This window comes from Stegodyphus dumicola, chromosome 4 (genome assembly GCF_044657685.1).
Source record: "Stegodyphus dumicola isolate Sdum_Otavi_A_Nest chromosome 4, ASM4465768v1".
NCBI classification, from domain to species: domain Eukaryota; kingdom Metazoa; phylum Arthropoda; class Arachnida; order Araneae; family Eresidae; genus Stegodyphus; species Stegodyphus dumicola.
Window position 1 is genome coordinate 116,119,625 of NC_140771.1, and position 23,410 is coordinate 116,143,034.

General features: G+C 33.3%; 1 protein-coding gene across 3 annotated transcripts in view; it reads right to left on the reverse strand.

Annotated features, from left to right (window-relative positions):
• Positions 1 to 23,410, reverse strand: part of LOC118201690 (follistatin-related protein 5-like) — a 747,967-nt gene that overhangs the window by 540,119 nt on the left and 184,438 nt on the right. The window lies entirely within an intron of this gene.

Genomic DNA, 23,410 nt, shown 5'->3' on the forward strand with positions numbered 1-23,410 from the left:
TGTTAAAAATAAGTGTTAGGTAGATAGATATGTTAAATGTACGGTTAATTTTACAGGGAATTTTCAAGATTTCACAAATGCATTAATTCCATAAATATTTAAACAGAAATTGCATTGAACGCATATACATGCCTATATAAATACATAGATAGCTATATAAATACAACAAATATGTTTATAGACACAGTTATATAAATATTATGCGCTACTTTTCATACAAGGTGTATGAATCTAGCATAGTGAAACATACATACATACATAAACCCCTGAATAGGAACAGACATGCTAAAGTAAAAAAAAATGTCTTTAAATCTTATTTATTTACCTAAGAAAATCTTTCATACGAATCTTAATAAACTTACTTATCTTAATTTCGAATCATAATTTCTACTTGATTTCTTTATAAATAGAATATTTTTTCAACTTGAACTACTGATTTATAATCGTACACTATAAAGCAATGCATTTTTTACCTCATTTTTAGCGTTAATTAAATCTGCAAGAATATTTTTCCTATTTAAGAGGATTACTATATTCTTGTATTCCAAGAAGTCTGACAAATAAGAAAAGATTAATTTATCTTTCGTTTGCATTTCACTATATTTCCGATTTTCCATTGTTACTGATACCCATTGATTTTCCATTGTTACTGATACATTGTTATAACTTAGGCAAAGGGCTTTTCAGCCCTTTGGCTAAGTTTAACTAGCTCAACCGCTGGACCCATTCACGGACGTGTTTAAATTTTCCGAAAATCAGCAGCTTCTGAGTTTGAATACAGCTGAGTTATTTACTAAATTTTTTCACTGATAATAAATGTTTTATTGTTTCTGTAATTCCAAAATTAACAGAAATTTGTTAATATAGAAATTATTAAAATTTGTACATGTGCCATATAATAATTTTACGTTCATTCATTATTGTACACAAAATATTGCATTATTTTATCATTATGAGCTCCTATACCTAAACTTCTAGACGAATTAATTCTTTATAAAGTGATTCTATATTAATTATTAGTCCATAGGGGCGGAGGCTCAGAAAGACTATTACTTGTGAAACGGCATTTTGCGTTGTTCCACTATAAATGCCCGTTTCACTTTTCAGATTGCTGCCAACAAATATCACCTCCCTTTATTATATTGAAAGGAATTAAATAATGAAGAATCTGCATGCGTGCATGCGTGTTTCTCGCACAGTGAAAAACGACGGTATGTAGAGCTGTCAAATTTTGAATAACGTAATCCTCCACCAGAACACTGGCACTTGGACTCCCGAATTTCGATTTTTGAATTTGTTTTATTATCTATTCTTGTTTTGTAAACCTTTAACAAATTGTTCATTAACAAACTCGACGATTTCAAAGCGAGCAACAACATGACAACACTGAACGGAAAATAACATTTCTGTCTCCAGCGCGCGAGACTGTATATCGGAAATTCTAAAGATATACTGTTTTGAAATAACTTGCGATACTGCTGTCGAATTGAATTTCATGTGGTTTAAGTAAGACGAACATGATATTTAATAAATAAAGTTAACACACAAAATGATAGAAAAAAAAAAAACTCTCCTTCGGGCGTAATATAAAATCTGAAAGCTTTCAGATTTTATTTCTTTGTAATATATATTTATTAGATTCCTACGTTTATTTTTAAAGTGACAAGATTTTATTTCCTTTTTTATGTAACATAATGATACTGTATTATTAATCTAGTCAGCAACAATGTGTGTTATATTTTATGCTATATGTGAAGTAATCATTTTTTTCTTCTGTTATGAAATGATGATATGCATTGCATTTCACAATTCATTGCTTTTCTTTCCCAGTTCATTAATATATTTTCATTTTAAAACTTTCATTTATTTCCCGCATTTTGTATTTTTATTAGTATTTTTTTAATTATTTTTACTTTCGGTATGCTATTAAAGTTTCTTTTTATTATTACAACTCATTAAAAATTAGGAAATGAAAAATAAAGGCTTTGAAAACTTTGAAAATTATTATGTTTTTTAGGAGATCGATAAAGGTCTCTTATTGGGTACAAATCACTTTGACTACCCTAATCGGCTTAGCAGTTCAGAGGAACTCAAGAGCAAAATCGCCCTGTGTTGAAAGGAGATATGTCTGAGAAGAAGACTTGTATGGAGACAAGTCTCCTCGTGCAGACGGGGGCTTTGCAATCTCTCCCACGGATTGCAGTAGCTAGTGTTCACACATTACCGCTTAGCGTAGCCGACCTCTCGGTATCGTTGTTACTTGACATTACTTAATTGAGCAACAATGGGTCTGGGTCATAATCCCGACAGCTGAAATCCCGACAAACCAGAATCCCGACAACCCCGACAGAGCCGAAATCCCGACAACCCAAAGTCCCGACACGGTCGATATCCCGACAGGGTCAAAATCTCGACAAGCCAGAATCCTGACAGGGTCAGAATCCCAAGTGTCCAGAATCCCGACAGTGTCGAAATCCCGACTGTCCAAAATTCCGACAAGTTAATATCTAAATACAAACACTCAATTTAGCTTAATAAAATACAATTTTAAACTAACTATTACATATTACTAATTAAAAGTTTAAATCAAAAAATCATAAAAATTATGTCATTACTTAAAATAATTTTTAACAAATTGAAATGACCGTTAAAATTTGAAATGAAGATTTATAAAATTCTTTAAGAAAAAGAAAACATCACTTACACATGCAAACGACATATTTACAGTGACACATTGCGAGCGATAGCACGAAGATCACAGGTCACGCATCACAGGTCGATTATCACGATCGTCCACAACAGTCATAATTCTCCTTTCTCTGTCATCATCTACCTTCCTACGTTTTGGTTGTTGTTCTCCGCGAAGAATGCATTCAACTTGGTATTCCACATGCTCCTGTTCTTTTTGAAATCCTTCTATGATGTTATGAACGCCAACATGGCCCGTCCAATTAAGGTCTCCCATCTTCTGTGCCAATCCTCAACAGCATTTTGAGTGCGCGGAGCATTTAGCTGCCTTTTCTAGATCACTAATGATTCTAGATGGCCTCAGTTCAATATTATTTTCTTCAGCGAAATCAATTAAATCTTGGAATAATCTTTTGTAATTTTCTTCAGATTTGCTAGTCATCAAAGCATATACTAGTTGCAGCTGTGTAAGTATGTTAAGGGGTCATTAGGCCTTATTGGGATTTCGCCCGTGTCGGTATTTTGACCCTGTCGGGATATTGGACAATCGGGATTTCGACCCTGTCGGGATTTTGGCTTGTCGAGATTTCGACCCTGTCGGGATTTTGGCTTGTCGGGATTTCGACCCTGTCGGGATTTTGGTTTGTCGGGATTTCGACCCTGTCGGGATTTTGGCTTGTCGGGATTCCGTCTGTCGGGATTCTGGCTTGTCGGGATTTCGGCTGTCGGGATTATGTCCGGATACCAGCAACAATAGTGAAAATAAGCTGAAAAACTGTCATGATTTCAGCAATCAAGAATATGAAGTCTTCATGCAACTTGACAAATTTTTTAATGTTATGGAAGAATGTGATCCGCATCGAAAATATACATCTCAAGTATAAACGGCTAGTGAGAAAGACACAGCATGTTGCTGAACTCTTGATCAAGAAAAAAAAAGAAAAGTGTGACAATCAACTAACTCTTAACAAACTTACAAAGAAAGTACGTTAAAGCGCTTAAATACTCCTTGTTAACTTAATATATATATATATATATATGGATAAATATTTTTTTTCAAAATACAGTAAAATACGTTTTTAATGTTTATTTTACATTCGTCTTCTTTCGAACATTCGACATGCGCTCATATTTTCAGGAACCAATTATATTATTATTAAGTCGAGGGTAACAGCTAAATCCTTAAAAGTTAGTGTTTATATATCGCTAAGTGAAACAGCTCCTCAAATTCAACTGCTCCATTTAAAAGGAGCTGTTATATAACTTATTCCTCATGTAAAAAGTGTAGTGTAAAGCACTGGCTTTATACGTATTCGAGAACATCATATAACGGAATGTCTGTCAAAGGAACAACACCATATTAAATTTCCTGAAGCTAATTTCATTCCATTCAAAAAATTGGTTGTTAATCAAAGGCATCTTTTTCTGAATGTTTGTAAAATTATGAATCTGCTTGCTGCATTAGGCAAGGATATTGCTTCTCCTTGTAGGTATTAAAACTTATTCTCAATTTTCTGTTCAGAGTACAGTGTTTAGTTTTATCATTATTTTCGCATTCATTAATTATGTGCCTACAATACAAACCTAAAAAAAACCTACAATACATTCAAACCTAAAAAGAACCTACAATACATTCAAACCTAGAAAGAACCTACAATACATTCGTTTAAAATAAAATTTAAATGAATGGAAAACTTTGATGTAAACATGTACCTTTACCGCTTTTATTTATTTATAATTTTTTGAAGTCGTATAATTGCACGTTCGAATATCAAAGCTACTGAATTTTTTATTTTAATAACCCAGTGTTATTGAATTATGAAACTATCGAAATTTAAATTGGCTAAGTTGATGAATAAGAGGTACTCTAAATTTTGGCGATTTCTGTGTTAGAAAGAACAACAGTAGTATATCCTATATTATATATAAAATGTTTAGTACATCATCCTTGTATTTTTAATTTGTATTATTGTATTATTAAGTGTAAATTGCAGATTTAATAACCAATTTTGTATTAAAATTATATTTTTAATTGCATTCTTTCAGTGCATTGGTACCGTTCTCCGAGTGGGGTTAAATATAAATAGTTTGGCAATCTTTTCAAAAAAACTCATCAAAATCGACAACTGGATCCTTATAAGTAATTTTAGCCAACATTTTTAATCTAAGCATTCCTTGCAGCACCCAAAAAAGCTGCATTTGCTATTCCGTTACTAATTTTGTCTGCAGAAAAACGGAAATTTCGGACCAACCTGATTTTCGGACCAACAATGCTGGCCAACAGAGGACTTCTGTGTTTCCTTTTTCGTAAAATATGCCTCATGTTCTTTAACGCCAAATTTTAAAACTCTTTGATTTCGACCAATGTAAATTAAACCTCACTGGCAAGGAATTGTGTAAATACCCCTTGAATTCATATCGGGAATGGGGTCCTTAAGTATGGAACTCGGATTTTATTGATAGGAGAATAAACGACCCGAAAGTTAAATTTCTGTAATACACGCAATTCTGTAGCTAATTAGTGGAATGTTTTAGAAGATTATAAGAATTCTGCTGTCATACCTTTCTTTTCAGAGACATTTGCAAAAAAAAATATCAATCTTTAAGTATAAAATGTCTGAAATGGGACTATCATCTTACCAGATTAGAATGTGTACCTCTTTAGGTATTAATGTTGTATCATATGGCACTGTGAAGGTTTGAGACCGAAAGTTCAAAACTAGGACTATAGCATTCAAGAAACAGAGCGCTCTGGTCGGCCTACTGATGTTGATGAAGCCGGCCTGCGGAAAACTTGTCGAAGATCAGTATGCAACCACTCGAGAGCTTAGTAAGGAGTTAGATGTTAGTGCCATAATCATTAGTCTACAAGTTCAATCGCTGGGTGCCGCATGAGCTGACTCAAACAGATAAAAACAAATGTGTTCGAGCTTGTGCTAATCTGCTCAAGTATCAACGCAAGGATAAACTTCTGAACCGGATTGTCACTTGTGATGAAATGTGGATTTATTTCAACAACACAGGTCGAAAAGGGGGTTCGTCTGCGCCGTTGAGCCCGTCGACAACATCGCAAAGCGAAATTTAAGAACGTTTTTTACCTGAAATCTTTCGTTACAACCAGATGCTGTTTTAGCAATAGAGTATATTCATAATGCATTTAGAGAATACCTTAATATATTTAGTGTACGAAATTAATTTAAAAGTGAAAATACAAAGTAATGTGAATAACAAATGCAAAAATTTAAAAGATTTATCAACGGAAATATTAGTATTAATTTAGCATTTTCAATGATTTAAGGCATTAATTAGGTGTAGAGTTTTAATGTAAAAAATTACAGAAATGCATTGTATTTCTTATTAATAACTAATGGTTGCTCTATCATGAATATCTGTAAATTCAAATTTCAGATAAATTCATTTACAATAAGCTCTAAAAAAACAAAAATGTCAGTAACTCTTCTGTGCGGTCTTGAATACCAATTTCTAAGCTTCAGTATTTATAGATCAATGCCTACCAGGAGAATAAACAAATAAAATAATTGCATGAATAAAAAAATTCTGAAAGGTTTCAGATTTTAACCATCTCCAAAAGATTTTGTTACGTTTTTTTACGCTCCTAGCCACATACAGTTCAACAGCAAAATAATAAAAGGTTTAAAAGCAGCACAGAAGTATCCGCTGAGAATTCCCGATGCAGCGTTAAGTGTTGGCATTAATCCTTCTGAATTTTTTAAGTCTTTTCTCTGTTCATCATATCAGTGTTCAGTTTTCTTACTAAGATGGCTTTATAAAACTTTTTTCTCTCTTTTTTAACATTTTAGGTGTTTATTTTATTTATTAAATATCACGTTCGCGTAGCTTACGCTACATAAAATTCCATTCAACAGCAAAATCACAACATGTTTAAAAACAACATATCATTATAATTTCCAATAGACAGTCTTGCGCGCGCTCTAAATAAAAATGTGGCTAAAGGTTTCAAAAATATGAAATAGTTAATAAAAAAGACTTCGAAATCAAAATTCGGGCTTCTAGATGCCCACATTCAGGTGGATAACTATGTTATTCAAAATTTGGTGACCTAAGTTACCGTTGGTTTTTCACAGTGCATAAAACGTGCATACATTCATGCAAATTTTTCATTTTTAAATTTCTTTAAATATAATGCAGAGCGATAATATTTGATGAATCTGAAAAGTGATACGCTGTTCATAGTAATTCAACTCAAAATGCTGTTTTAAGACTAATATCCTATTCCGGAATAATGTCCCTTTTGGGCTAAAAATGTACAATAATATTCTGTCAAAATACTGAATATTTTTAATTAGATAGATCATACTATTAAGTGCATTTTTATTATTTAAATCAATGCGATTCAAAATTAAGAAAAGAATATTCTTAAGAATTGCGTCTAGTTTTTAATATACCTTAGCTTTCTAATACACCACAGACAGATTCAATTGGAAATGTCTTACATTTTGCCGAATGAAAAAACGAATGGAAAGAGAAACGACTCATTTATAGTGATTCGATGCAAAATTCCATTTCGAGACTTATAATACCTTTTGAGCTAATTATAATTTAAGACAATCTGCTGTGGTAATAGTGCCTGGTATAAACATATTTCATTTAATAAAAATACATTTATTTAGCTGGAAATTATTTACGGAAACATGAAATGCAGTTTAAGGCACACTTACTGAGATTTCAGGAAAACATCCTTAAGATTCTTATCATTCGAAAACATTTTTTGCTTTCGGTGTTTATTATAGTTTTAGAAAATATAGTATAATAATGAAACAAAGAATCTGTTGTATAGCTCTGAAAAAAGCTTAATAATTCCCAGAGATGACGTTTTAAGAATTTTGTCAAAATGAGTGGTTTATTTTTTCACATAACTAAAATTTAATTTCGTTATGTCTAAATAACCTGTGATATATAGTTAAAAATTATATAAAATTTTCGATATGCAGTATCCTTTCTATTATTCTCCGGGCTAATGCCGAGGAAGCATGTCACAGATAACTGACAACAAGAATAATTCAAACTATAAGTTTGTATGTGTTTATTTCTTTCGGATTTGCTTTCGGTTAGAAGGACCTGCGGCCTGTCAAAGTCGCTTGTAAAAGCCTCTAACATCTGGTTTTTATTTAACAGTATCAAGAACAGCTTGCAAGCGAATTCCATATTCTTCGGCTAGCTTTATTTTCCATTCGCTATGTTTATACTTTTTGACTAATGTAAATTTTTCTATTAATGTAAAAACAACTGTCTTTCGTTTCAGTATTTGTAAAGTATTCTTTGTTCAGTTTTGGTTCTAAAATTGTAAATAAATTTTTTAAAGAATAAGAAGAAAATACGCAAGAAAATACATCAGAACCCAAATCATTCTAATGTTCAACCAAAACGATACTTTGAAATTGATATAATACGCAATTCAGAAGTTTCTAGAGCATGCTCGGACCTACGCATGTTTGTCTTTTACAACCTCTTACACATAGCTTTGTGTGTGCATGCTTGGGCTCCGCTAGGCATGTATAATCTGCAAACAGAATAATCCGCACCCGGATAATCGAGAGTATATTGTACTTGAAATAAATATCTTTGGAGCAATTCTGCTGAACAATTACTCATACATAAATAAATTAAACGAAGTACACATATATAAGTTTCAAACAATGACGTAGGATGGCAGAATCATTAGGTGGGTCGCAAAATCTTTCCCAAGATGCGGCAGGTCACATGCGCTACCCACAATCCATCACTTATAAATAAAACAGCGAGTAAGCAGAAGCTTCTCTTCTTTTTTCCCCTTGCTGAAGATTATTATTTATTTTTTGTCATTTAGATCGTTCATCACTCTCCTCGGGTCTCCTAGGAGTCTAGAATTTCTTTCTCATTTAGTAGAGAGGTATTCTCCACAGCGTCTGTCGGGAAAGAAAGGAAAGAAGGGGGAAGAAAAGGAGAATTCGGTAATATGCTTTTCATCATGCGGTATGCGGACGACGTTAGAACGCTTTACGATCGTCGGCGACATTGTGCTCCAGCCTTCAGCCCTGCTGAGAAGATTAAAATTTTCCCAATGTAGATATTCTTCTTTTAATTTTATGACTTTTCTTTTTTATCCTTTTCCCCTTTAACCGCTCTAGGAATGTGACCGTCTGAGCGGATGAAGAGGAAATTCCGTTTAGGTATACAGAAATTCGAAGAAGAAAAGGTGATTTTATTAAAGACGAAAACAGCAAACACCACAAAAAAGAAATAGTGTAATATCGTTTAAATATCCTGAAAATATGCCAGCGCTTCTTGATACAATGAAGAATAAAAATTTAATAAAAATTATTGCCAAGGAAAGATGTTTCTTTTGCTCTGTAATATTACTTAGAAACTCTTTGACTTTTTCTATGAAATTATGTCTTTCCTGCGAGACATAAATACCGCATTTCCAATCATACGATCTCAATGCTTTTGCGAACGAAATCTAATAAAGACAGTGATGGATGATATATGATTCTGTAAACCAGAGCACCTCTCTGCTTCCGCATATAATTATCAAGTAACTAAATTTAAAGATATCATTATTATTCAACTTATACATATTAATTAAATATTTTGCTAGATTTTGCTCTTAATGCTAAAAAAAGATTTAAAATCAAAATATTAGAAAATATATGTTTTATAAAAGCATGAAATATAGTCAAATAGATTTTATGCCTTTTTCTTTAAGCAATAAGTATTTAGGTCTTCTTAGAAAACGTGCTATATTTCTAGAGAAATAAATGCATTTCGTAAGTATATCGTAACATTTTTTGTACAAAATCTTTTACTCCATGTTAAACAGTTTTGAAAATTTAATAATCTTACGACTTAAAATGTTAAGAGCAGACAAAACTGTAACGTTAGTTATTAGACAATGTTAAAATTAATTTATTAGGTTGTAATATCTACTTGTATAGCTTTTGGTATGACAGCTAAAGTACGAGCAGAAACCGGACAGGAGAAGGATCAAATAATCCCTTTATTAAAACTCTTTAAAATTCACAATGCGTCGACTTGACGCTAAGAAACTACGCCTCACTCGGTCGGTAACTCAAGTAACAAGAATTAAACTAAAAATTTAAAAATGTTAACAAACAGGCAAAGTTACTCTATAGGGCTCAGGTAATCCTGTTACCTACAACCGCGTCGAAGTCTCATGGCAGCCAAGTAATAGCTGTTACGCAATAAAAGCAAAACCAGAAGCTCATGCTACCGAACTTAAGCATTCTGGCATTGACAATCAGGGGAATGAAGGCTTACAGGAAAGCTTAAAATTAAACTTAACTGGTTATTCAAAATAAATATAAATCCCTACAAGGTATCAAGTTATCTTTTAGTTTTTTACTATTTAATTCTAATTATAATAATTTCTAATTTCTAATTAGTGATGATGCAGGATAAATATGTGATTATTTAAATTAATTTATAATAAAATAACGAATTCTGGGTTGCTTGAAAATCTTGAAATTTCTAAACATTACAGATACTACGTGCTATTACCTGTTCATTATGTATGACATTTTAAATTAGGAAATTAACTGTGCACAGTGAAAAGACAGAAAAGATTTAAAGCAGTTCTATTTACACTACTCAGATTATGCAGAAAATTATGTAAAGGTATATTCATATATATGATGTCTCCTTAAAGAAAATTTCTCGTTTGTGTTGTGTAGAGAATATGTCTGATAGCGTTATAAAAACTAGCTGAATGATTTTCTGATTTATGGAAATCTTAATTTTATTTGATTCTGAATTATTTATTTTAATGCTTTAATTTTGGGGAAAAACAGATGCTTCTGGGAATATTATTTAGTTTAAAAGAATATTATTTATTTTCTTTTATTTGCAAATTTTGTACAAGCTTTGATTCAGTGTGAAAAGAAGCAGGGAAAGGGAAGCAATTTTTTCTAAGTCATGATTTCGCGCGCTTTGTCCTTTAGAATGTTCTAGAAGGAATTTCATTGTGTAGTTGACCTTAAGACAGGAAGTACGTGACAGAAAGGTCAGAGGTTGCTACTGGACTTTCAATGTAAGTCATTCAGGTTTTTGGCGATTGAGGGTCCGGTTGTTGGCGAAGTGAAGAAGGGCGCGCATGCGCGATCACCCTTATTTCCGCATTCAGGGGTTGAAAACGCAAATTTTGCCAAAATTAAATGGGCGATAATTGAAGCCATAGTGGGAGCCCACGTTTGTGAAGGAGAGGAAGAAAATTCGAGTTTAAAATCACTTTTTCGGGTGACATTTTGTGCGAAACTTGGGGAGACGTACTTGCTTGCTGAACTTACTTTTGGACGTTACTTTTTGCCCGACTTTGGGTGAGTTTTGTTGAAGGATTTAAGACTTTTAGGATTAAGACTTTTGCCGGACTTCCAAGGCTGAAGGATTTGTTAAGTTTCTGTGGATGAATAAGTGGTGAGTCAGGCGGATCAGGGCGGACACTATCCGGCCGTCGCCTTGCTGTCGAAAAGAAAAAAAATGATCCAGCGAGTATTAATTTCCAAAATTATTGGCCAAGTTCCACCCCGGCTAACGTGAGATTTTATACTCGACATCCTGACTGCGAGCTTGAAGATTCTGCTCGGGTGCTGGTTCGAGGGCTTGTCTGCAAAGCTGTGCGACCTGCGGCCAAACACACCGAAAAGCGTGAGACTCATTAGACGCCTGTGTTCCCCTTTCGGAATGAGTTTCCAGAATTTATGGTGGGACTTATAATCCTTTGAATTTTCTCCCAGAATGCACGGCCAGCCCAATACCTTTCCGGGTGCGTTTCAAGTCGTCAAAATCACAGATAAGTGCTTTCTCAATTTTCCTTAGAACTTTTGGAAATTAGAACTTTACCTAAACTTGAATCTTAAATTCAGTCTACTGAAAATGAATTGCTTCCTTTTCCCCTTCTAAATTACCGAGACAAACCTTAAGATTTTAAATGAATTAGGGTGTAATAATTTGAGTTGTTTGTGTAATCTTCCTTAGAACAGATGTGAATTGCAAATAATATGTTTTCCTTAACTTCTTAGAAATTATAGATCGGGTACCCGTTAAATTAAAAGTGTCATGTAATAGATTTGCAAATCATGAATTTAAATGTAACAAAAGAAAATGACAAATTGATATATTCCCTGTGTCTAAAATAAGTAAATTGTAACTGTAACAAAAATAAGAAGTTTGACTCTCGGATTAGGATAAGATTTAATTTTAATTGTGAGGAATTTGAATAAACTGGTATTTAATTTGGAAACCTATTACTTATGTTTTCTTTATATCTATTATGTGTTTTTCTTATATATATTGATTTTACATGTTGTTTATTCGATCCTCTCACGGCGTGGTACCGGATGCATTTTCACAACGCAATGCATTAAAAAATTCCCTTATACGATCACTAAAAGTGTGGTAATTAGCATAATCTGAAGAGTTTAGTTTCTCAGTTGATTATTAAGTTAGTTACGGTTTCACCTGTCTGTTTCTGCATTAGTTTCCTCCCTAAGAGGAAGTTGTAACACAGCATTGGTGCCCATGATTTTTCGGCAAAGTAAAGAAGCAGAACATTGGTGTAGTAGTATTTAACATTTGCTTATTAATAAGTACATTACTATTTTTGACATCGTGAATTTTTAAAGTAAATGTTTTACAAGGTCTACAAAGCAAACATAATGTTAACGAAACATTGAAAAACAAATTGTAATCCGATTATTAGCACAATTTATTATTGATTTCATATTTTGTAACACTTCAACGAATTTTTGATTAACAAACTAAACTGTTTCAAAGCGATCAATGGCAAACCTGTATGGGAAAAATAAAATATCTCCAGCGTGCGAGACTTTGTATCGGAAATTCTAAAAATATGCTCATTTTAAAATTACTTTGCGATATTGCTGTTGAACTGAAATTTATGATTTAAGTTCAAAGAACATTTAATAAATAAAGGTAACACACAAAAGGTTAAAAAAAAGGTCCCTTTGGATGTAATGTAAAATTTGAAAGCTTTCAGATTTTATTTTTATTTTCAATCAAAACTAAGGTATGCAATTTGTAAAAAAAAACGCATTGACGTGGATTAAGCCATATTTGCCATATTTCTTCTTGAGAAATATATTGTCAGAGTTTAAAAAAGTAAAGTTTTCATATGTATACATTAGAATAATAGACTCTTTAGGACAGAAGGCACATCTAAAAGTTGTGAGAAATTTGAACCAAAAGGCTTGTAGTTAGCTTCTTTGCCGAAGGCCTGTTATTGCAATAGAAACATCTTTACAGAAGTAGAGGCTCCTGTCATGTTTTATATTTAAACAGTAGCATTTTCGAATTTAAATTTCCATTACACTGTTCATTGTGTTGTTGTTTAGCATTGGAATTCTTCAGACTAATATTGGTAACTAAGTGCTCAGAAATATCGAACTCATAAGCATATGTAACAGACATCTGAGTACTTATTAAAGTTTAATAACAATCATTAACGAAACGATATGAAGATACAGCGCAAGCTTGTAAACGCTTATAATAAGTAACAGTGCATTTCTTTCAAATACAAAATTAAATGGTTTTACTCTCATATAATTATTATAATATCTAGTACAGCGGTTCTCAACCGGTGGTACGCAAGAGAAAAATAGGTGGTACTCAAAAAAGCAAAGTATTTTTAACTATCAAATTTTAAAATTAAAACCCCAACATCCTGATTGAGGTTTTTGTCCAACACTCCTAAACTTGAGCGATATACGCTTTATTCAAGGTCAATAGCCGCTTAAAGAGTTTAGCAAGAGGCAAAAGATCTGCCTCTGGGAGAATTCGTGGTTCTTCCGCGTTGTACATTTTACAAATATTCTTTTAGCCTTACACATAACAAAATTAGTCATAAATGATGTTTCCAAAGGCGCGATAGAAATGGATGCTGTATTTAATAGGAAATAAAAATAAGTTCCCATAAAAATATACTTGCATCTCATTAATTCTCTTACAGTTTATCGATTTATTAGCATGTCAGCACTTTATATATCTTCATTTCCGGGCTCCATTTTCAATGAGAATCATTTTATACGTGGGTTTGCTGTTTCTAACAGTAGGAATTTTGTTTTCTTGTTGCTTTGTATACCTTACTGTTCTACGTGATTTGAGAATATCGTTGTCTGTTTCTGAAGAACTCGTAATATATTGTGCATTTAAATATTTGTGAAAAAATAATAAAACAAACTTAGATTTTCAAAATGGAAAAATGGCTAGCTTGACTAAGCGGAAAAATGACAATACACAGGTGATGGATCCAGGACAATCTACTAGCACTAGGAATGTTGAAAAGAAAAGAAAAATGTTTCTAGAAAATATAATGAAAGTTATTTATTATTTGGGTTTACTTGGAATGGAGATGAAATAAACCTTCAACCTCAATGTGTTGTTTGCGGTGAATTATTATCCAATCCAATCAAATCATCGTATCTTAAAAGATATCTTGAATCTAAGCATTCCAATTTAAAGGATAAACCTGAAGTCTACTTTAAGAGGAAATTATCGGAGTTCGAAAATAGTAGACAAGTAATGAAAGGTTTTTGTTACTTCAAGTGAAAGAGCTTTGGAAGCTAGTTACCTGGTAAGCCTAAGAATTGCTAAGACTGGGCAGGCTCACGCTATTGGAGAAAACCTTATATACAAAACAAACCTTATACGAAACGTAAAATATTTTGTGCGAAATATTTTTCTTCTCTATTTCAATTTCTGTATATTATTAGTGATTATAAATTAGTTGGAAAATTTTCGCTTGTTAACAAAGTTGAGTTTTCCTCATGATTGTATGAGTTTATTAGCATTTATATGATTTATGTTCACTCACATATAAATAAGGAAACGTAAAGTCTTTAACAAATTAAATTTTTGAGCACTTTAAAACATTAAAACAAATTTTTGCATCATAACAAAATATAAAATTTATTTTGAAAGGTAAGAAATATCGAGTCGGAAAGGGAAAGAAATAAAGGTAATTCCGTCCAAGGTTTTTCCTATATAACTCATTCACCTGGCCATAACTATAAACATATATCTATAATTTTGAAACTTTTAATCAACAGATATATTTACGTTTCCCACACTAGCAAAGTATAAGTTAATAAACATTCATACATTACATACACGATTCTCTGCCTTTCTTTATATTATTCTTGATTATAAAGTATCTGGGAAAGTCACAATTATTCAGTATTTCAGCTATAGAATAAATAACTAACAACCGAACATACAAATCTAAGACAGAAATGGAGTATTGTATAGCTCAAAGAGAAATCATATATAAACAGGATATTATGACTCTTAGATGGAACCTCACACAAGCGGGAGTCCATCAGAACTTTCTTCAAACATTCTATTCTGACACTGATGTATCTATAGAAACAGGTTTTCTGTCACCGTATTCTGCTGAAGAAGGGCATTTTGCTCACAGCTGGAGATGAAGTTCTTGTTATTTATTGTCTTCATAGGTTCATTGCCCAGAACTTTGCCCCCCTTTTACATTTGATGTGTAAAAGGCTGAAAAGGGAAATAAAGAGGAAAAGATAAATATTATTTCTAAACTTGACAAGTATATCTCGTTATCTTTTCGCTTCTTGAAAGCACAAAAAAGACGCGAAAAGGTATTAAGTCAAACAAAATTAGAGCTCCTGAGTTGCAAACTACCGAACACTAACTAACGATAATTCGTTTCTTGAGGTTCATGTCACTAATTATTTACTATCATTTGTGAGTAAGGTGGAATGTAATTATTTAAAAATTGAGCAAAATGAATAACTTGTCAATAAATCCTAAACCTGCAGTATTCTCTTCCTTCCGATACAGATAATATGCATATTTATATATGCGTAATATATTTTTTATGCGTAGTTCCTGTGAAACTAATTTATATGGCTAGGAGGCACATCTAAACTACAAAGGAAAACTCAAGCTTTCAGAAATTTCCATAAACTTATCAGGTTCAATGTTCCGTCTTACTTTCTTTGGGAACATGCACAGACCTGACTCTGAACAGGGAGCTTACTAAAGCTATGTTCAATAACTGTGGGAAGTAGACAAGATACACAGGAAGGGTATACAAAACCCTTTATTTTTCACTCTTTACAATAATTTCCGTACTTCGGAATACAGAGACCAACTACTTGTGGTCTGAACGTAAGAATATAAAAATATAACTAAACTATAACTTAACTTTGGAATAATAAACGTGGAAGATTGGCCGGATATTAACAGGAAGCCGTATGTAGTACAGAGAACTGTTAACACTACAATACGTTTAAAATTATCACGAGGATTAAACCTCTGGCCTGGAAGGCAACTAGCAACTGAGTAAAACTTCTAAGGTAAGCGGCCTGCTTCGACTAACTCCTTCCTCTCTCTCGCTTGGCAAAAAGCCACAACTTAAGTACTTGGCGTTCGCCAGACAAATTTTGCATAAATAAGTTAACACTTTTAATTCTGGCCGGAAGTAGAAAATAAGAAGTGATAGTAAAGATTTAAAATAAAATAAACGTTAGTAAAACTTAAGATCCTTACAAACTAAAATATGCACCCAAGTTATTTTTTCTCCATAAGAAACAGACCTCACTAAAATGTTCATTGTAAAAACAATAGATCATAATAATTTTGGCATTCGTTTTTTGTAGATCAAACAAAGAAATTTTGTTGACGTCTTAAGACAGTGTCTCAGATTTGCAACCTCCAAAACAATTTTAGCAGTTTAAGAATACATTTCAGTTATGTATTTCTTTTAAATACGATATTGAAATTATTTCAAGATTTTAATTACTTAAGACTGACATTATTTCCATTAATGTTAAATGAATAGTGCGCTAGGAAATGTATAAATTGAATTAATTTACAATGTCATTCAACCATCGGAAGATATAGATTTGAGTAATTTGAGTATTTATGCTTGTCAAAAATTAATTATGCTTAGGTACTAATTTTTGCCCTAAGAATAATCGCTTTGTTCGGGAATATATTTTATTTAATAAGAACAACTTTTTTTCAATGTTGAAATTTAATAAGAAAACAACACGAATAAACCATGAGTATAAACAAATCTTGCATTTACACACAAAATTTATAATTATTTACCTGCAAATATATGCATTTTAATTTATGTATTGAAGAATAATTTAATAAAAAAAGAGAAAGATACTAGGTTTTCTCATGTTTTGTCCCACTTGGAAAGTTTTTTCTGAAAACTTAGAAATTTCCTTAATTTTTTTCATTTTGAATTTAAGTTAGTGGAAGGTCTTTAATGATTAATTACACGTGTTAACATTACTGGAAAGAAATGTCGGTTTTATAATTTTATGTTTAGCTGTCAGTATATTTGAATTACGAATTGCAAACAACAAAAATATCTCACAGGTACCAAAGTTTAGATCTGAGACAAAATAAATATGAATCTCAATTTTTCTGCTTTACTTTATTATTTTTGTTTTTTATGTATTTCTTCATTAATAATTAGTAAGCGGAATTTATAACTTAGTTTAAATATTTTTACTTTGTTCATAAAGTTTTCATTTTTCTTAAAAAACATTTTGTTAAATGCATGCATTGAAAATGTATGCTCTGAAATCAGCATACTAGCATTAAAATGCGTGCTTTGAAATCAGCTGTTTTCAGAAAATGCATTCGACCCCCGTGTAATCTGGGTTTGAGACTATTATCTTGTAAAATTAAAACAAATTTTCTGAAGCCAAAATACATAGCTTATAATATTAGAATATTTCATCATTAATCACACTAATTTTACAAGTGGTTAATAAACTTTCTGCTATTAAATCGACAGAGAAAATTTAAATGAAAGGGTTTACGCCGCTTGAATCTGTATTTTAATAGATAATAAATAGTATAAGGCAGAAAAGATATTAAATACAATTAAGAGACCATACATGGATAACAATGTGGTATCATAGTGTAATATAATATATCAAAGGCATGCGAAATTAAAATGCATTTGTAGCATTAAAATAACACATACAAGAATGTAAGAAATGCACTTTTGTAAAATGAACAAGCTCTTTCTCTCTTTTTCGTAATAAATAGAACATCCCTTGATGATTTGTTTCGCTATTGTTTTAGGGCCTACAAGTAGATAATTTAATGCAGTAACCTGATACTAGTTTGGTAACAGTAACTGCTACTAGTTCGGTTTTGTTCCAGGAGCTGAATGGACACCAACATGGAGAATTCGTGACTTTCTTCATAATTAGCATAAATACCAATCATGTTTTCGCTGCAAAAACCTCAACAAATGCATTCTTTAACCCCAAATCTAAAGACAATAACATCTTGGGCTGTTCGGTCGTCGTCGAACTACACTGTTCAGCCATCTCAATCATTTTTAGTTTATGATACTGCCTCATTTCTGACAGGATGGGAGACAGAATAGTGTATTTCTAAAAATGAATACATTGGCAACTGCAAAAAAAATGTATCTTACTGAATCTGGAACTAAAAAAACAATTTTGTCGATCCAATGAGAGTTTAAGAAGTAAACTGAGTTTTATGAGTTCTCTAGTTCTATAATTACTTCATGTATTGAATGTTATATACTCAGTAATGTATAATAATAATATAATAGTTCTACAATCACTTCATGTATTCAACTAACGAACAATGAAAAGTTTCGCCTAAAGAACTCTTGTATGTATTTTGATAATTAGTGTTACACTTTGAAGTTTTATTAAATTAGTGATCTTACAGATTTTAAATAATATATAACATTTATAAATATATACATTTAAATCTATTTTGTTATGAATTGCTCAAGCTTAAATTTTTTATGATCTTAAAGGCTAATTCACGATAACTAAACGGTACGAATAGTGAAATAGAACTGGAACAAGAAAAGCTACCAGGAAGTGTTTTCCTTGGATAAATATTTAAAAAAAACTGCAGTGAAAGCATTACAAGAGGTATCAAATGTTGATCCTATTCATCCATCGGAAATAAAAATAATGTCGTCCTTTCTAGCTTGTAATAAAAGGTAATTTGAAGAAGCTGTATTAAAATGAGGGTGGATTACGAACTCCCATTTTGTCTCCAAAGGGACATCAACAGCTTTGCGATGTCGAAGCAGTTTTCATGGAGCTAAAGTGAATTTCAAAAGACGTACATTTAAGAAACAAAGTGGGCGCAATAAGGATTGTCGTAAAAACTGAATCTAAAAAGTTTCTGGTTAAAGAATTAAGCTGAGATTCTTACGTCCATTAATTTCATTAATTCTGTAACCACTTCATGGGCTGAATGCTCAAGTAATAACGAATGACCGTTGAATAAATTTCATCTAAAGCATGGGTTCTCAACCAGGAACAAATTTCCTATACGGGGGAAGGAATTTCATAGTTTCAAGAGCAATGAGGTCAGACTTTTACTTAGCTGTTAAGTATTTAGTTTTAGTTTACGAATATTAAGAACTGCTTTTATTCAAGTTTTGGTATTTACCGACATTTTCTACTCTTTTTTGTTTAATTTGTAAAATACTTCAAAAAATAACGTAAAGCTAAATAAAAGTACATATTTATTTTTCTAGTTTGAGAAAGGAGAGGAGGAATGTTTTTCTAGCAAATATATACAAGAGAGAGAGCGAGAGAGAGTTCGGTGCGACCAATATATATATTGTTGCGTGCGTACGGGTTCGTTATGAAATGAACGCACAAGTCCGATGAAAAATGAACAAAAATTTATTATTATCACAACAAAAATGCTTAAATTTTCTCAAATTATCATGCAGTATTACAATATCTCACAGTAGTTATCTTTTAACTACTCAAATGTACAATAGAACGTAATTCAAAACAGCTAAAGAACGCTAATCCGCGAATTCGCTACAATCAACAAGAGCAGTTTTCTAAACAACAACAAACTAAGCAATTGCTACAAACTGAGATGTTTTCCTCCTTTTATAAGATTTTAAAATCACGCGCTAGAATTTTCCAGTACTTTCTCGAAATCAAAAAGAGATATTTATTTATTTAATGCACGCGCTCTTGTATTTTCAATTTTCCGGCTTAGCTTTCTTTTAATATTCGTCACGCGCTGCACTGCGCGAGAAATAAAACCATTTAATTTATAATTGAACTAACATTAGCTTTTTAAATACCAAATTCGTAACACTGCCCCCTTTCCAAGGACTGCACGTCTCGGGCAGTACAATCCCTGGACAGGAAGCTAAACTTACAACTGTGGCATAAATGCATTAATAAGCATTACATTACAATATTAAACAACATGAACAATAAATGCAATAAATAAAACAAATCAAATGCTATCAAATACAAATCAAACACTAAATGCAAATCAAATACTAAATACAAATCAAATCAAATACACATTTAAAAACAAAATGGACCATGGTCTTATACTATTTACAATTATTTACATTATGTACTATGGCCATAGTAACGAGCTAACCTGTCGTAAGAGTTCGAAGACTCACGGATCCGAACCACAACGTCATTCGTGTTCAACACTGTATATGGACCATCCGAAGGTGACTGTAATTTAGGACTCAGTCCTTTTCGTTCAATCGGGTTCCACAACCACACCTTGTCTCCTTTGTTGGATCTATGTCTAGTAGCTCTTGTGTCGCATCTGGTCTTCATTTTCTCCGTCGCCAAGTTGACTCGCTTTCGTGCAGAACGGTGCATCCCCTCAAACCGGGCCTGGGCGTCTTGGATGTGTTCCTCAGGCGATGAAGGCGCATTCGTATGGCGATCAAACACGTGGTCACAAGGCAGACGAAGGTCTCGACCGGAGAGCTTCTGAGATGGAGAATAGATGGTAGTCTTGCGTTTCTTTTCGACCCTGGTATGATTTCGGCAGCTTCCCGAGCTGGGTCTTTCGGACAAGGCGTCGACATTTCCAAGTGAGGATCTCTTCTGAGTATGGATAGTCATGTCTTCAGATCCTGAAAGCAGTTTGTTGTTTTAATAGTCTAAGGAAAAATTGTATTTCCTTAAAAAGTCCAATCCGAGTATGCATGGATCTGTGATATCCGCCACATAAGCCGTGTGATGGTAGGCGGCACTTCCAAACGTGATGTTTAAGTTTAACTTCCCAGTTATGTCGATCTTATCACCAGACGCAGTCTGAAGGGTAACACAGGATGGCGGCCAAATAAGTTTATCTTTAAACTGTTCAGCTAAATCTTTCCTAATGATGGTAACATTAGCTCCTGTGTCAATGATCATATTGCAAGGAACTCCATCGATATTCCCATTGATGGACAGTCCGTTATTGTTGCCACAAACTATAGAGATCTTAAGCGCTTTAAAACAGGGCTTTTCATTATCTGGCAACCTCCGTTCCTTGATATGGTCATTAATTTGTTTCCTGCGTCGTTGCTCAGAAATTGTCTCAATTTTCGTACCCTGGGGTGTTCTGCAATTCCGTCTTAGGTGACCTTCACTACCACATCTCCAACACCTTAGAGCCACTTTCTTCTCCCTCCTACTCCGTATCAAAGCGTCGACTTGTCTGGCTAAATCATCTAAACGAGCCATCAGTTGATCCACTGGCTCATGGACTCGTACAGCTCTAACTGGGTAGCGATCTCTACTAGTTGCTTGCTGGGCTGCCTCGAACTTCATGGCGTACAACAGAGCGCTTTTCATGTCCTTTACATCTGCCATTCGAAGAGCTTTCTGTATTTCAGGATCCCGGATGCCGTCGATGAAATATTGCAGCGACAGGATTTCTCTTGTTTCTGTCGGGCACTCCGAAACGGCGAGGTGGGAGAGCCTTTCAACATCCGTGGCGAGCTCCTGAAGTGTTTCGGTAGGCTTCTGTTGACGAGATTTTAATTGGAGCCTGCTGTAGTCTTTTAAACACTTCTCCCCAAAGCGCAACTCCAAGGCGACGGACAGAGCTTCGAAATCTAACCTTTTGTTTTCGGGAAGAGTCTGAAGGATATCCGCTGCGTCGGCTCTTAGAGAAGCGGCGAGATGACAGGCCTTAGCTTGGGAATCCCATCCATTCGCATCCGCCACGATAGAAAATTGTGTCTTATACACCTGTCAGGAGGTCTTCCCATCATGTGTGGATAGCTTCAGAGGTGAACGAATGGTAAGGTAAGAGGCATTGGTAAGAATTTAAAATCATCACTCCTGCTCCCTGCCGACGATACGAATTTCTTTAAAGTATCCATTTCTTTGGCAACTGCAGAAACTCTCTCATCAATTTGTTGTTCGATTTGGTGTTGGACGGCACAAACTCTTCCTTCAATTCGTTCCTCCACAGCAGAAACTCTCCCTTCTATATGTTCTTTTACAGAAGAAACTCTTTCTTCTATTTCTTCTTTCACCGAAGAAACTGTTTCTTCAATATGATCTTTTACGGAAGAAACCTTTTCTTCAATATGTCCAACTTTATTTTCAACTGCGTCAATTCTGCCTTCCACAGCTTCAAATTTATTTTCTATTATGCAAGTAATTTCTCTTTTCATTTCTTCTTGACCAGCTTGAACGGCTTTCATTTCGTCCTTAACGGATTCCTGGCCCAATTTCATTTCCTCTTTAATTTCTTCTTTAAAAGATGTTTGGCCAGCTTCCATATTTTCTTGTACAGCTTTTATATCTTCCTTAACGGAGTTGACGGCTCCTTCCATCTTTTCTTGGAAAGCAGCAAATGCAGTCATCATTTGCCTGAATTGTTCTTCCATCGCTCTTGTTATTGGCATTCAAACCCCACTCCTGACACCAAAAATTGTTGCGTGCGTACGGTTTCGTTATGAAATGAACGCACAAGTCCGATGAAAAATGAACAAAACTTTATTATTATCACAACAAAAATGCTTAAATTTTCTCAAATTATCATGCAGTATTACAATATCTCACAGTAGTTATCTTTTAACGACTCAAATGTACAATAGAACGTAATTCAAAACAGCTAAAGAATGCTAATCCGCGAATTCGCTACAATCAAGACCAGTTTTCTAAACAACAACAAACTAAGCAACTGCTACAAACTGAGATGTTTTCCTCCTTTTATAAGATTTTAAAATCACGCGCTAGAATTTTCCAGTACTTTCTCGAAATCAAAAAGAGATATTTATTTATTTAATGCACGCGCTTTTGTATTTTCAATTTTCCGACTTAGCTTTCTTTTAATATTCGTCACGCGCTGCACTGCGCGAGAAATAAAACCATTTAATTTATAATTGAACTAACATTAGCTTTTTAAATACTAAATTCGTAACAATATATTTCACCCTCTGATCCGGTTCCCTAAGCTCTGTTTTATCCTTCTTATATGTTGAAAAATTGTGTTGTTCTTATGTTCGTTTCGCTTAAGGTTTTCATACCTTCAGTTAATCTAAATGCAATAGCTGTAGAATAATCAACAATTTAAAAAGTGTAACTGGAGGCTTTGGGTTCATATTTGAAACTCTTAATAGTATTATAAGGTACTTCTCCTGCCTTCTTAGCATGCGTTCATGGTGTAGTGGTCAGCATGCTCGGCACGTATTCGAGATGTCCGTGTTTCGAGTCCCGCCGATGGCACTGCACAATTTTCCCCTGATTCGAAATAACCTCATGTCCCTACAGTATAGTGAATTAAATCAATCGATGAACTGACTTCAGTTTTTTTTTTATCCAGTAGGATCAAAAGTTAAGTTTACATTTCTGTGTACCGAAAACTTTGGCTTCCTGCGGGATGGCCGAATTGG